The sequence below is a fragment of the Pristis pectinata genome, chromosome 19 (genome assembly GCF_009764475.1).
Source record: "Pristis pectinata isolate sPriPec2 chromosome 19, sPriPec2.1.pri, whole genome shotgun sequence".
In the NCBI taxonomy this organism is placed as follows: domain Eukaryota; kingdom Metazoa; phylum Chordata; class Chondrichthyes; order Rhinopristiformes; family Pristidae; genus Pristis; species Pristis pectinata.
Window position 1 is genome coordinate 10683495 of NC_067423.1, and position 13722 is coordinate 10697216.

Sequence of the window (13722 nt, forward strand, 5' to 3'; positions counted from 1 at the left end):
TTTGCTCTGTTTTAATTCTAAACTAGAATGGACATTTGAATTAACATTGATTGCAACAAGAGGATTGTTAGAATTAATGAAGGGTCTCAGCCCAAAACATCGACTGTTTATTTCCCTCCATGGATGCTGCCTGACCTGCTGAGTTCCTCAAGCACTTTGTGTGTGTTGCTCCGGATTCCAGCATCTGCAGAATTTTTTGTGCTAGAACTTATTATCAGGGAGCAAGGGAAAATCAACTTGGTGACTAACTTTCACACATTTATTTCAGAGACCCATGAGGATGATGGATGTCAAATGTGTTTTCAGAGGCAATTAAATAAAATTTCACACAGCAGTGTGCTGCATTTGTTGAGCTGGATTGAACACTGCAACTCCATGGCAAAATAATTGGAATATAAAAGACAGAATATTACCCCTGTTATTATCTCTTGAATATTATCTCTTGTGTGGCACCTTTTCAACTGCCTTTTGAGAATTTAAATACATCACATCAATTGGCCCGCTCTAATCTAATAATTACGAACCAAAATAATTAAACCCATTTGTCAGACATGAATTCCCCTCCATGTTGACTCTGCCCAATCCTATGATTATTTTCCAAGTGCCCTGTTACCACTTCCTAAGTAATAGATTTCAGCATTTTCCTTGTAATGTATGTTAGGTTAACTGGTTTATAGTTCCTTGTTTTCTCTCTTCTTCCTTTCCTTTGCCTCCTTCCAATCTGTGGAAAATGTTCTAGAAGCTATGGAATTTTGGAAGATGCCCAGGAACTATTGCATCTATTATTTCCATGGCCAACTCCTTCAAAACCCCAGCTTGCAGGGTCATCAGTTGATGGGCATTCATTCGCATTAAATCCCATTACTTTCTCCAATACCAGTTTTTCACTAATGCTAATTTACTTCTCATTTACTCCAGACCTGTAGTTCTCCACTATATCCAGGAGGTTTTCTGCATCTTCATCTGTGAAGACAGACACAAAATATTGAATTTCTCTGCCATTTCCTTATTCCCCAATAAGATTTCTTCTGTCTATGTCTTTAAAGGAGCCTTAATTACCTTAACTAATCCTTTCCTTCTTACATACAGGAACTCTTACAATCTGTTGTTGCTCTTTCTTTGCTGAAATCTGAAACTCCCTTTCCACCACTTAACATGTCTTTTGGGACTGTCATATGCTTGGTTTTTCTTTTGACCTATTACTAGCTTTAATTTCTCCATAACTACAGCTGGTCTGTTATTTTTGCCTTAAAGGGATATATATTACTGATAAAGTACATATTGATGCTCTAGCAAAGCAAACTCACACCTCATGACTTCATACTTTTAAGAAATGCAGGCATGGTAGTGTAGCGGTTAGTGTAATGGTATTACAGCGCCAGCGACCTGGGTTCGATTCCCGCTGCTGTCTGTAAGGAGTTTGTACGTTCTCCCCGTGTCTGCGTGGGTTTCCTCCCACATTTCAAAGACATACAGGTTAGGAGGTTGTGGACATGCTATTTTGGTGCCAGAAGCACAGAGACGCTTGCGGGCTGCCCCCAGGACACTCTCGCAAAAGATGTATTTCACTGTGTGTTTCGATGTACACGTGACTATCTTATCTTGTCTTATCTTACCAACCCTGGTCTCAGATTGACTAAGACACTTTCAATCTTTATGCAAGACTCTAGAATACTATGATAAATATTTCCCAAAGCCCCATTGGGCCTGGTGGCATAGTGGTTAGCATAATGCTTTACAGCGCCAGCAACCTGGGTTCAAATCTGGCCACTGTCTGTAAGGAGTTTGTACGTTCTCCCCGTGTCTGTGTGGGTTTCCTCCGGGTGCTCCAGTTTCCTCCCACATTCCAAAGACATACGGGTTAGGAAGTTATGGGCATGCTATGTTGGCGCCGGAAACGTGGAGACACTTGCGGGCTGCCCCCCAAAATCACTACGCAAAAGATGTATTTCACTGTGTGTTTCAATGTACATGTGACTAATAAAGATCTGATCTGATCTTATCTTATCTTATCTTATCTTATCTTATCATTCCTCAATACATAATCTAAAATAGTTTGTTTCCTCATTGGTTCCTCAACATATTGATCTAGATAATCATCTAATCATCTCTTATACATTACATGAATTCATCCCCTACACCATTACTGCTGATTTGGTTTGCCTGCCTGTATGTAGATTAAAGTTTCCCATAATTATTGAATTATCCTTGCTACGTGCACCTCTAATTTCTTGATTCAAACTATGTCCTACATTACCATTATGGTTCAGTGGTCTATATACATCTCATAGCAATGTTTTTGGCCCTTTGCTGTTTCTGAGCTCCACCCATATTTATTCTTAGATCCATTCTCTCTACTGCCTTTATCCCATTCATAAGTATTCTGGAATATTTAATTCCCAAACTTGGTCACTTTGCAACCATATCTCTGTAGTGGCCATTAGAATGCCCCCATTTATTTCTATTTGTGCCAGTAATTCACCCACCTTGTGGTGAATGCTGCATGTATTCAGATAAAGAGCCTTCATTAGTCTTTTAACAATTTTTCCCACTGCAACTCTAATATATATTTATGTTTGCATTCTCTGTTTCTTCCTGACACACTCTGGGTCTCATTACACATATTTCTACTCTGCACTATGACTTTGGCTTCCTCATTAACTCTCTACATTTTTCCACACTAAAATGGAACTCTTCCCCTCAAATATTTAGATTAAAGAATTATCTATTGCCTAAATGTTGGAGTCTTGGTGAATCCTTTCTCCACTCCTTCCAAGACCAATACAGCTTTCTATGATAGGTCCCCAGAACTATACACAGCATTCAAGACATAATTTGACTAATGTTTAGTCCAGGTGTAGAAAATCTTTAAACTATGAACCGTAGCTTCACATTACACTCCTAAACCTCTTTGGATCTCTACTACTCCTATATTTTTAAGCGTTTTTGAACCATTTGGATCTGTTCTTTATTAATCCAAAATCGGTATCGTCACATTGAAATCTATCCGCAATTCAATTATACTTTCAATGTTGCTTTGTGCTTTAAAACTTTCATTTGCATTCCTTACAACACTACCAATGTTTCTGTTTTTGGCATATTTGGACAACTTGAACTTATATCAAACATTCCCTACAAATTTCCCTACAAATTGGATGTCTCAAGAAAGTCTTATAACTGTGTCCGCTGGCAATGACATGTTGCAGTCACAAAGTCATACAGCATAGAAACAGGTCCATCGGCCTACTATATCTATCAAGTACCCATCTACCCATTCATCAGCACTTGGTCCATAGCCATTCTAAATTCTGGATACTTTGTTGTGAGACTTTCTGCCTCCACCACCACTTTAGGGAAGGTGTCTCAGATTCCAACCATCCATTAAGTGAAAAAAAAAATTCCTCAAATCCCCCCTAAGTCTCTTACCCTTTAAACTAAACTGTGGCCTGTGAAATGTTTTATAAAGTTGTACCATAAGCTCCCTGCTCTTACGTTCTGTACCCCAGAAGAAGACTGGCAAAGAAGGCTTCTTCACCATTTAAACTATAAGTGCTACCAATTTCAGGGATGTTCACCAAGGCCCACCTGTTTCTCAGTGCTCCCTAAGGCCCTACCATTCAAGTCTTCTTTAAGCAATTCAGTTAGACTTGTGAGACGTGATCACCCGTCACGGCATGGTAGTGTAGCGGTTAGTGTAACGCTATTACAGCACCAGTGACCCAGGTTCAATACTGGCTGCTGTTTTTAAGGAGTTTGTATGTTCTCCCCATGTCTGTGTGGGTTTCCTCTAGGTGCTCCGGTTTCCTCTCACATTCCAAAGACATACGGGTTAGGAAGTTGTGGGCATGCTATGTTGGTGCCGGAAGCATGGCGACACTTGCGGGCTGCCCCCAGAACACTCTATGCAAAAGATGTATTTCACTGTGTGTTTCTTTTCTTTTTCAATCTTTTTATTAGTTTTCAAATTAATACAGATTGATATATAGCATCAATATTTATACATGTAATACAAAGAGATCAGGATAACAATTATAGCATATATAATCATAAAGAACAATAAAATATAAAAAAAATCTGTAGATCCAACGATCTCTTAGTAAATGAACATATTATAAAAGAAAGGAAAGAAAAAGATTTTTTATATAAATTTTAAAAAAGCCCAAATCAACAAAAAAATTTTTTAAACAATATAAACTAAACAAAAAAAAACTTTCCAAAAGAAAAATAAACAACAAAAAAAAGGGGAAAACAAAAACTGGGCTAAAATTTCTCAGTAGAAACAGAGCAATATTATGTTGTCAAGTCCGTTCCTCCAAGTTGGAAAGTTATTGAAAGGGGATTTACATCATGTGAAAATATTGAATAAATGGACTCCAAATATCTTCAAATTTAAGCGAAGGATCAACAGTACCACTCCTAATTTTTTCCAAGTTTAAACATGATATAGTTTGAGAAGTCACTGTGTTTCGATGTACATGTGACTAATAAAGATATATTATCTTATCAAATCCACGTTGGTTCTTTCCAATCAGCTCATATTTCTCTCAAGTGCTCAGACATTCTTTCCTTGATCAGATGTACTGGGAGAACTAAAGGTGAGCTGAATGCAGGATATCCTATTCACTTCAATCTACATATCCTAATGAACATAAATGAAATAAAAATGGAAGTAATGCATTTGACAATTAAATAAGTATCAGTGTTTGAAGGAGTTACCATTTCAGCAAACGTCTTTTTGCAAGCAAGGCTTACTTTAAGAGCCAAGTTCCTTTCAGAACAAAGTGCTTTACAGCTCTGAAGAAGAGTACTGTATTCCCTCAATATAATGCTTCAGAGAAAGCATAGATTTTATTCTGGGTCTCTGTTTGGCAATTTGAATCCACACTCAGAAACGAGAGTGCTACAAAGTGACACTTATAAAGTGCTAATAATTCAGCAGCGAAGGACTGTCAGATTAGCGTAGCGGTTAGCACGATGCTATTACAGCGCCAGCGATCGGGGTTCGATTCCCGTCGCTGTCTGTAAGGAGTTTGTATGTTCTCCCGTGTCTGCGTGGGTTTCCTCCGGGTGCTCCGGTTTCCTCCCACATTCCAAAGACATACGGGTAGGTTAATTTGGGTTTAAAATGGGCGGCGCCGACTCATTGGGCCGGAAGGGCCTGTTACCACGCAGTAAATAAATTTTTTTTAAAAAATTAAAAAAATTAATACCATAACATGTATTTTGAGTTACTTTATTTTGATGTTGCATAGTATTATATTAAATTTCTCATTGAACCCAGCAAGTTTAAAGGGTTCAGTCCTGATCTCTGGAAGTGTCTATGTGGAGTTTGCACATTTCCTCCCACATCCCAAAACAGTGCGGGTTGGTAGCTTAATTAACCCTTGTAAATTGCCCCTAGTGTATAGGTGGTGGAATCTGGGTTGATGAGAGAGGTGAAAAAGTGGGATTAATGTAGTTTGATGCTTGCTGGTCATTGTACACTTGAATGGCCAAAGGGTCTGTAGGCACCAATGAGGCCCAAACTATCATTTTTAGAGTCACCCTGATCTATAAATTCCTCCTCAGCCACATTTTATCCTGGTCACTGACCAGTGGCCATCCTTGCCCTGAAGTTGGCCATTCTGATGATGATTCCTGTCCTGCTACAGTGTTGTTCTCTCCATAGAGCAGTACAAAGCAGAATGCTACAGCGATCTTCCATTGCAGCTGCCATATGAGAACCAGAAGCCCAGAGCAACAACATTCCACTGTGTGGGCTGTTAATGGAGATGTCCTGGTTACGGTTGACGAGACTGCCAGCTCCACAGGCTGAAATGTTTTACTTAGACAGGCCTACGACATTACATTATGTCAGGCAGGCATGAACTAGAGGTGGCCGTCACTGAGTACATTTGGCCTTTCTGAAGACGGCAGTACAAACTAAGCATGAGGCAATTAAACAGGCATATGAACAGGCAGGGATTGGAGGGATGTAAGATATCTTTATTAGTCCCATGTACATCGAAACACACAGTGAAATGCATCTTTTTTTATTGCATAGAGTGTTCTGAGGGCAGCCCTTAAGAGTCGCCACGCTTCCGGCGCCAACATAGCATGCCCACAACTTCCTAACCCGTATGCCTTTGGAATGTGGGAGGAAACCGGAGCACCTGGAGGAAACCCACGCAGACACGGGGAGAACGTACAAACTCCTTACAGACAGCGGCGGGAATTGAACCTAGGTCGCTGGCGCTGTAATAGTGTTACACTAACTGCTACACTACTGTGCCTTCCCAGGCCTTATGCGGGCAGATGGGATTAGTTACAATTGGTGTGGTCGGCACAGACGTTATGAAGAACCTGTTCCTGTGCTGCACTGTTCTCTCCTGACTTATCAGGCTAGAAGCCCATTGTTGATTGCGGGAGTCTGCTTTGACAAACTGCATTACAACAGTAACAACACCTTGAAATAAAAATCATTCATTAGCTATGAAGTGTTTTGGAATATCCTGCAGTCATTTCACAAAATTCATCTGTGAATATGGTTGCCATTGGCTAAGCTGGCAGTTGTTACCCATCTCCTGAAAAGCTACTGTCTAGATTCTCTGCAGCTTGTGTGATCGAAAGATGATAAATGACGCCAGTTCACTTTTAGAGGACCAAATATAAAAGCATGGCGGCACAGAATTTGGGATTAGAGTAACTAAATCCTGAAGAATAGGCAGACTCACAGGCTTCTAACCCTCAAATATAACCTTTTATATTCACTGAAGCAAGCAAACCAGGGCTTCATCATTTCAGCCCTGCACCAGATTGCCAGTCTGAAGTAGGACTTCAAACCCCAGTCTTACGATTCAGCAGCAGGAACTGTCAGCCAAGTTGACAATGTATGTTGAAAGTCCCATGGACTGATTTATGGAACATTTTGGAAATTGAATATCCTGATCAGAGCATAAAATAAATAATTAAAAGCAATCTGTAAGTGATTTCTGTTGAGAAAATTCCCACACACACAACAAATATTTCTCAGTGCACATCCAATCCTCCGCCAAGCCCTATGGATATGATCCAGGATTAGGAGGAGTATTAAAAATATCAACGTCCTCAGGCTTGAGTGTGATTCAGATGTAGTCGGGTCGGGATTTAAGTTTATATTCAAGCAGATCCCGAGAGATTATACCCACAGACAGTTGTTTGAGGTGTTTAGCTGGTACATCTGCTTTTGATAATTTATTTTATGCTCTGATCAGGATATTCAATTTCCAAAATGTTCCATAAATCAGCCCATGGGACTTTCAACATACATTGTCAACTTTGCTGACAGTTCCTGCTGCTGAATCGTAAGACTGGGGTTTGAAGTCCTACTCCAGACTGGCAATCTGGTGCAGTACTGAAGTGATGAAGCCCTGGTTTGCTTATTTCAGTGGAAACAAAAAGCAGTGAATTATCCTTGCCCAAATTTTACTTGATCCCGACTATCATGATTTTTAAATGGACATTATCACACCATTGTTTATAGGAGCTTGCTGTGCACAAACTGTCACTTGTGTTTCCTACATTTCCATGCCTTTTCTTGGAACAAGGTATTCTGAGCTTGTGGATAGTATTGTATAAATGCAAATCTTTCTGTTTTCAAAAAGAAACAAATACCAAGGTCAAAGAATCTTAGTCACTTAGTGAAGGTGGAAGCCATTCTTATCACCAAATTTGCACTGGATCTCTGAAAGAGCTATTGATTTAGTCTCATTCTTGACTCCATTTGCCACACCTTTTACAATATCTTCTTGGCTGAATATTTATTCACTTTCATTCCAAAAGTTATATTGATCTTTATTTGTTTGATAACATTCCTGCAAAGTATCTTGGGAGTAATTGCTTAATCTTCTCTAAGCTACTTCCAAAAATAGTTCAGAGGAGATTTTCCAAACTAATCTGGAGTGAGCAGGTTGTCTTATGAGGAAAGTCTGGACAGGCTAGGGTTGTACTTCTTCTGAATGAGAGGTATCTCGATGAAGCACTAAAGATCCTAAGGGATTTTGACAAGTGTGGATGTGAGGAGGACAATTCCTCCTCTGTAACAATCAAGAACAAGGGGTTACTGTCGAAAAATAAGGGATCATCTATTTACGATAGAGATGAGCTGATTTTTTTCTCTTGGACGCTCCTGAGTCTTTGGAACTCTTTCTCAAAGGATAGTAGAAGCAGTGTCCTTGAATAATTCTATGAAACAGGTCGATAGATTCTTAAACTGCAGGTGGGTGAAAGGTTACCCTGGTTAGGCAGGAATGAAAAGTTCAGGTTCAAATTATGAGAGGCACAGACAGTAGGTAGTCAGAATCTTTTTCACAGAGTGGAAATGTCAAATGCTGAAGGGCACAGATTTAAGGTGGTGAGGTGGCGGGGGGGGGGGGAAGTTTAAAGGAGATGTGCGAGGCAAGTTTTTTACACAGGGAGTAGTAGATGCCTGGAACGCGCTCACCAGGAGAAGTGATGGAAGCAGATACGCCAGCAATGTTTAAAAGGCATTTAGACAGACACAAGAACAAGCAGAAAATGAAGGGATATAGGCCATGTGCAGGCACATGTGCAGTTTAAATAGGCATCCTGGATGACACAGACATTGTGGGCTGAAGGGCCTGTTCCTTTGCTGTACTATGTTCTGTTCTCTACAGACAGATCAGCTGTGATCTTATTGAATGTCGGAGCTGGCTTGAAGGATGGAGTGGTCGAGTCCTGCTCCTAATTCATATGTTAATATGTTCAAGGATTATATAAACAGAAGTTATTCTTCTTCTACTTCCATGTCCTTCCTATCGTGAGGCAACCAGAACCGAACACAATATTCTCAGTGTGGTCAAACCAGGGTTTTATGGGGCGGCAACATTACCTCACGGCTCTTGAACTCAATCCCCTGACTAATGAAGGCCAACACGCTATACACCTTCTTAACAACCCTATCATCTTGTGTGGCAACTTTGAGGGATCTATGGACTTGGACCCCAAGATCCCCCTGTTCCTCCACACTGCTAAGAATCCTGCCATTAATCCTGTATTCTGCCTTCAAATTTGACTTTCCAAAGTGAATCACTTCACACTTTTCCAGGTTGAACTCCATCTGCCACTTCTCAGCCCAGCTTTGCATCCTATCAATGTCCCGCTGTACCCTAGACAACCTTCTACACTATCCACAATGCCACCAACCTTCGTGTCATCTGCAACTTACTAACCCATCCTTCCACTTCCTCATCCAAATCATTTGTAAAAATCACAAAGAGCAGGCATCCCAGAACAGATCCCTGTGGAACACCATTGTTCACCGACCTCCAGGCAGAATGCCTCCCAACCTTCTGAATGAGGCTATCATGGGGAACCTAATCAAACACCTCATGGAAACCAATTTTCTGTAATCTCTTCATATTTTTATTTGTGGAAAGAATAGTGCTTAGCTCCCCTACCTTCTGGTCATGTGAAAAGTCTACTGATCTTGGTATTATTATTTCCACAGCCTTTCTCTGAAATTGATAACCCTTCCCTCATGCATGGCATCCAGAGACAAGTGCAACAATTAGACCAATTCCCACAACTTTGTGCTCTGACTCTGAAGTCCAACATCAGGGTGTAGTCAGTGAAACAATGATGAACAGATTGGGATTTATGCATACACTCCAGTAAGCAGCAACAATCCAAGAAATCAGGAACTGACGGAGTGCTTTCTTGAGAAAATCCCACAGACGGAAAGCCAGCACTTCTCATCAAATTGTGGTCCAACATTTTTTTAGCTTTTCTGCTTAATGTATGAAATCTAGAATCTCACGCCTCTTATTTCCCAGCTTTGTCAGCCAGCACTCCCCTCAGCTAAACATCTGCATACATGATCTCAGAAGCTTTTCCCCTCCTGATCTTTTAGAACTGTTACCTTACCCACCACTCATTCTGCTTTGTGTTGAACATGCATTGAAGTTACATCAAAAGAATAGGAGGTGCTCCAAGGAAATTCATACCCATGCTATACATGCGTACTTTTATTTTTAAAGAGTCCCAGCTTAACATCTAGTTGAAATCCCGGCTGCATGATCTACTCTCCTACTCCCCTGGGATTGAGGATGACTTGCTTCCTCTCTAGTTCCATGAGTTCCGAAGTGTCCAATGTGGGACCCAAAGATCACAGGTGGGGCAGGATGATTGGGTGGCTAATTTGGGAAGTGGGTCTGTTTCTTCCCCATGGTTTATTCTGGGCTTCTGTGTCCTCTTGATGAAGGACTCAAGGTTCCTGAATGCTTCCTTCTCCACTTTGGGCAGTTATGAGCCAGGAGTTCCCTTGAGTTGGTGGGTATGTAAAACCTTTTCAAGGAGACCTTGAGAACATCCTTGAATCATTTCATCTATCCATCTGGAAATCTCTTGTCAAGATTGAATTAGGAATAGAGTGTGGTGGCGGGTATGCATACAAAGTGGCCCTGTCCTTCAGAATTTAGGGCTCGGTGCTGAGGATGTTGGTCTAGAAGAGGACACCGTCATTGCTTTTCCCGCAAGTGGAGCATTTGGCAGAGACAGCATTGGCGGTACCTCGCCATTGTTTCCTGGTCTCTGTTGTAGGTAATCTCTGTTAGAAGCATGCAGAAAGGCAGAGAGCACTGCTGCCCAGTGGACACTGCTGGGTTGACACCTTGAATGTTCAAGGCACTTTTCCTCAGACAGCCAAAGACTCTGCCAGTATACAGGAACCAATGGACTTCATCACAGATGTTTGCCTTCATTGAGAGATGTTTCTCGTGATATGGAAAGCAGTCCATGTTTTCCACCTTCTTATTGTGGACACTTTTTATCAGAGAGTAGTTGCATAGAGGGGGCAGGTGGGTAGAGGACCTTTGTTTACTTATATTAAATGTAAAGCCCATCCTCTTATCTTCAGTGATAAGAGAATGGGCCTTACGCTTAACATCAGTAAAACAATATGATATGCTATGTGCCTCTGATACTGCTGCAAGTTTTTCATTGTGCATATACTTGTGCATATGACAATAAATTTGACTTTGAGTTTGACTTTGACAAGCCAAGCAGAAGCTTGGCCTCCAACCATGCACATAGAAAAGAATTGTCTGCACACTGCAAATTGGGCTCTGATCTCCCCGATGTAGCTTGAGCCCCTTTCACAGTTAATGACAGTCTGTTTTTTGTATTGATTGCAAAGTAGATTACACTGAGGATACCTACAAACTACAAACTTCAGGTTATGAGAGGGTAGATTTTCCTACTGTAAGCAATACTCTTGGATTCATACAGAATTTCTGCGTGTCTCTGAAGCACTTTACAGTAAATGAATTCTGTCTGATCTGTAATGATGATTGTAATCTGAGAATATAAGAATAAATAGTTTAAATACGAACTCGGATAATATTTCATTACGAGACAATAAAATTATGAAATTCGTACAAAGACTTGGGGCATGCATCTAAGCTGAATGGTGTAAACAGAGAAAGAAAACACACATTTACATTGCACCTCCCATCATTTTAGAAAGGAAGTGAAGGTTTTAGAGCTGTTTTGGAAAAGATTCACTGAAAAGCTTTAAGAAATGAGAGATTCAAGGTATTCTGCAGATCCGGGAACCTGGAGCAACACACTCAAAAAGTGCCGGAGGAACTCAGCAGGTCAGGCAGCATCCATGGAGGGAAATAAACAGTTGACATTTCGGGTCGAGACCCTTCATCAGGAATGGAAAGGAAGAGGGCAGAAGCCAGAATAAGAAGGTGGGGGGGAGGGGGAGGAGCAGAGGCTGACAGGTGATAGGTGAGTCCAGGTGAGAGGGGGAAGTTAGTTGGGGGGGGTAGGGGGGAGATGTAAAAAGCTGAGAGGTGGTAGGTAGAAGGGTTGAAGGAGACAGGAGAGGGCAGCGGACCGTAGAATAAAAGGAAGGAGGTGGGGAATAGATGGGCAGGTCATGAGGGCGGGGGAAGGGGAAAGAGAAGGGGGGAGGGGGCCAAAGGAACAAGGGAAGACAAGGGGGGAAGGGAAATGGGGGGAGAAGATGGGAGGGGTTACCAGAAGTTAGAGAAATCGATGTTGAGGAAATGAGAGATTACAGTTTTGTGCATAGACTGGAGAAGCTGGAACGGTTTTCCATAAAGCAATGAAAAATAAGAGATTTGATGGAGGTGTTTAAGGTCACAAAAGTTTTGGATATAGTAAAGGACTCCATTGCAGATATAAGACATGAGTGTAAGGGCACTTTATCTGAATGCCCATAGTATTCAAAACAAGGTCAGTGAAGTTATTGGTAAATGCAAGGTCATCCACTTTGGAAGGAGAAATAGAAGATCAGATTTTTATTTAAATGGTGAGAGATTGCAGCACGCTGTTGTGCAGGGGGAACTGGGAGAGCTTGTGCATGAATCGCAAAAGGTTGGTTTGCAGGTACAACAGGTTGTCAAGAAGGCAAATGGAATGTTGGCTTTCATTGCTGGAGGGATTGAATTTAAGAGCAGGGAGGTTATACTGCAACTGTACAGGGTACTGGTGAGGCCGCACCTGGAGTACTGCGTGCAGTTCTGGTCTCCTTACTTTGAGGAAAGGTATACTGGCTTTGGAGGTGGTGCAGAGGAGGTTCACCAGGTTGATTCCGGAGATGAGGGGATTAGCCTATGAGGAGAGATTGAGTCGCTTGGGACTATACTCACTGGAATTCAGAAGACTGAGAGGGGATCTTATAGAAACGTATCAAATTATGAAAGGGATAGATAAGATAGAGGTAGGAAGGTTGTTTCCACTGGTAGGAGAGACTAGAATTAGGGGACATAGCATCAAGATTCAGTGGAGTAGATTTAGGGCTTAGGGCAGAGATGAGGAGGAACCGCTTTTCCCAGAGAATAGCAAATCTCTGGAATTCTCTGTCCAGGGAAGCAGTGGAGGTTACCTCGTTAAATATATTTAAGACACAGTTAGATAGATTTTTGCATTGTAGGGGAATTAAGGGATATGGGGAAAAGGCAGGTAGGTGGATCTGAGTCCACGGCCAGATCAGCCATGATCTTATTGAATGGCGGAGCAGGCTCGACGGGCCAGATGGCCGACTCCTGCTCCTATTTCTTATGTTCTGATGTTCTTTTGAAATGCACCATCACTAATACTTGCCACTGAGAAAATAAAGATTTTAACTTAGGTAATTCTGTATCAATTCTATAGTGCTGCCATTCATTTATATAATAGTTGACTTTGGAGGCAATACAGAGCTTGTTGGGTTTGTACAGGATGAAATCCTGATTCTTTCATTGATAAAACTGCTAGGTGAGGAAAGAGTCTGTGCAGAAAGCAAAGTCTGCCTTGGAGCCTACATGGTTGAAATGAAAGCAAAACATCTAAACAAATGTCCTGGATTCCAGTAAGTAGCACCTTAAATTCATATGCCCCTATGTACAGTCTATAAATAAGCACAGTTCAGTTGGATATGCAGGTCCCCTCCTATGGTGTCAACAAACTGTAAAAGGGATGTCATGCATAACTCAAAGTTAAAAAGTCATGTTTATTGTCAAATGCACAGTACATGTATGCACAGGTACAATGAAAAACTTACTTGCAGCAGCATCACAGGCACATAGCATCTGATACACAACACTCACAAGAAAAACATAAACATAAATTATACAAAATTATATGAAAGAACATAATTAGAACAAAAATAAACAAAGTCCATTGTAGTGCAAAGCGGTCATAGTGATGAAATACTAAGGTAGTGACTAGAGT

At 41.1% G+C, this 13722-nt stretch overlaps 1 protein-coding gene across 8 annotated transcripts in view; it reads right to left on the reverse strand.

Annotated features, from left to right (window-relative positions):
• LOC127580409 (interleukin-15 receptor subunit alpha-like) overlaps nt 1-13722 on the reverse strand; it is an 83737-nt gene that overhangs the window by 40883 nt on the left and 29132 nt on the right. The window lies entirely within an intron of this gene.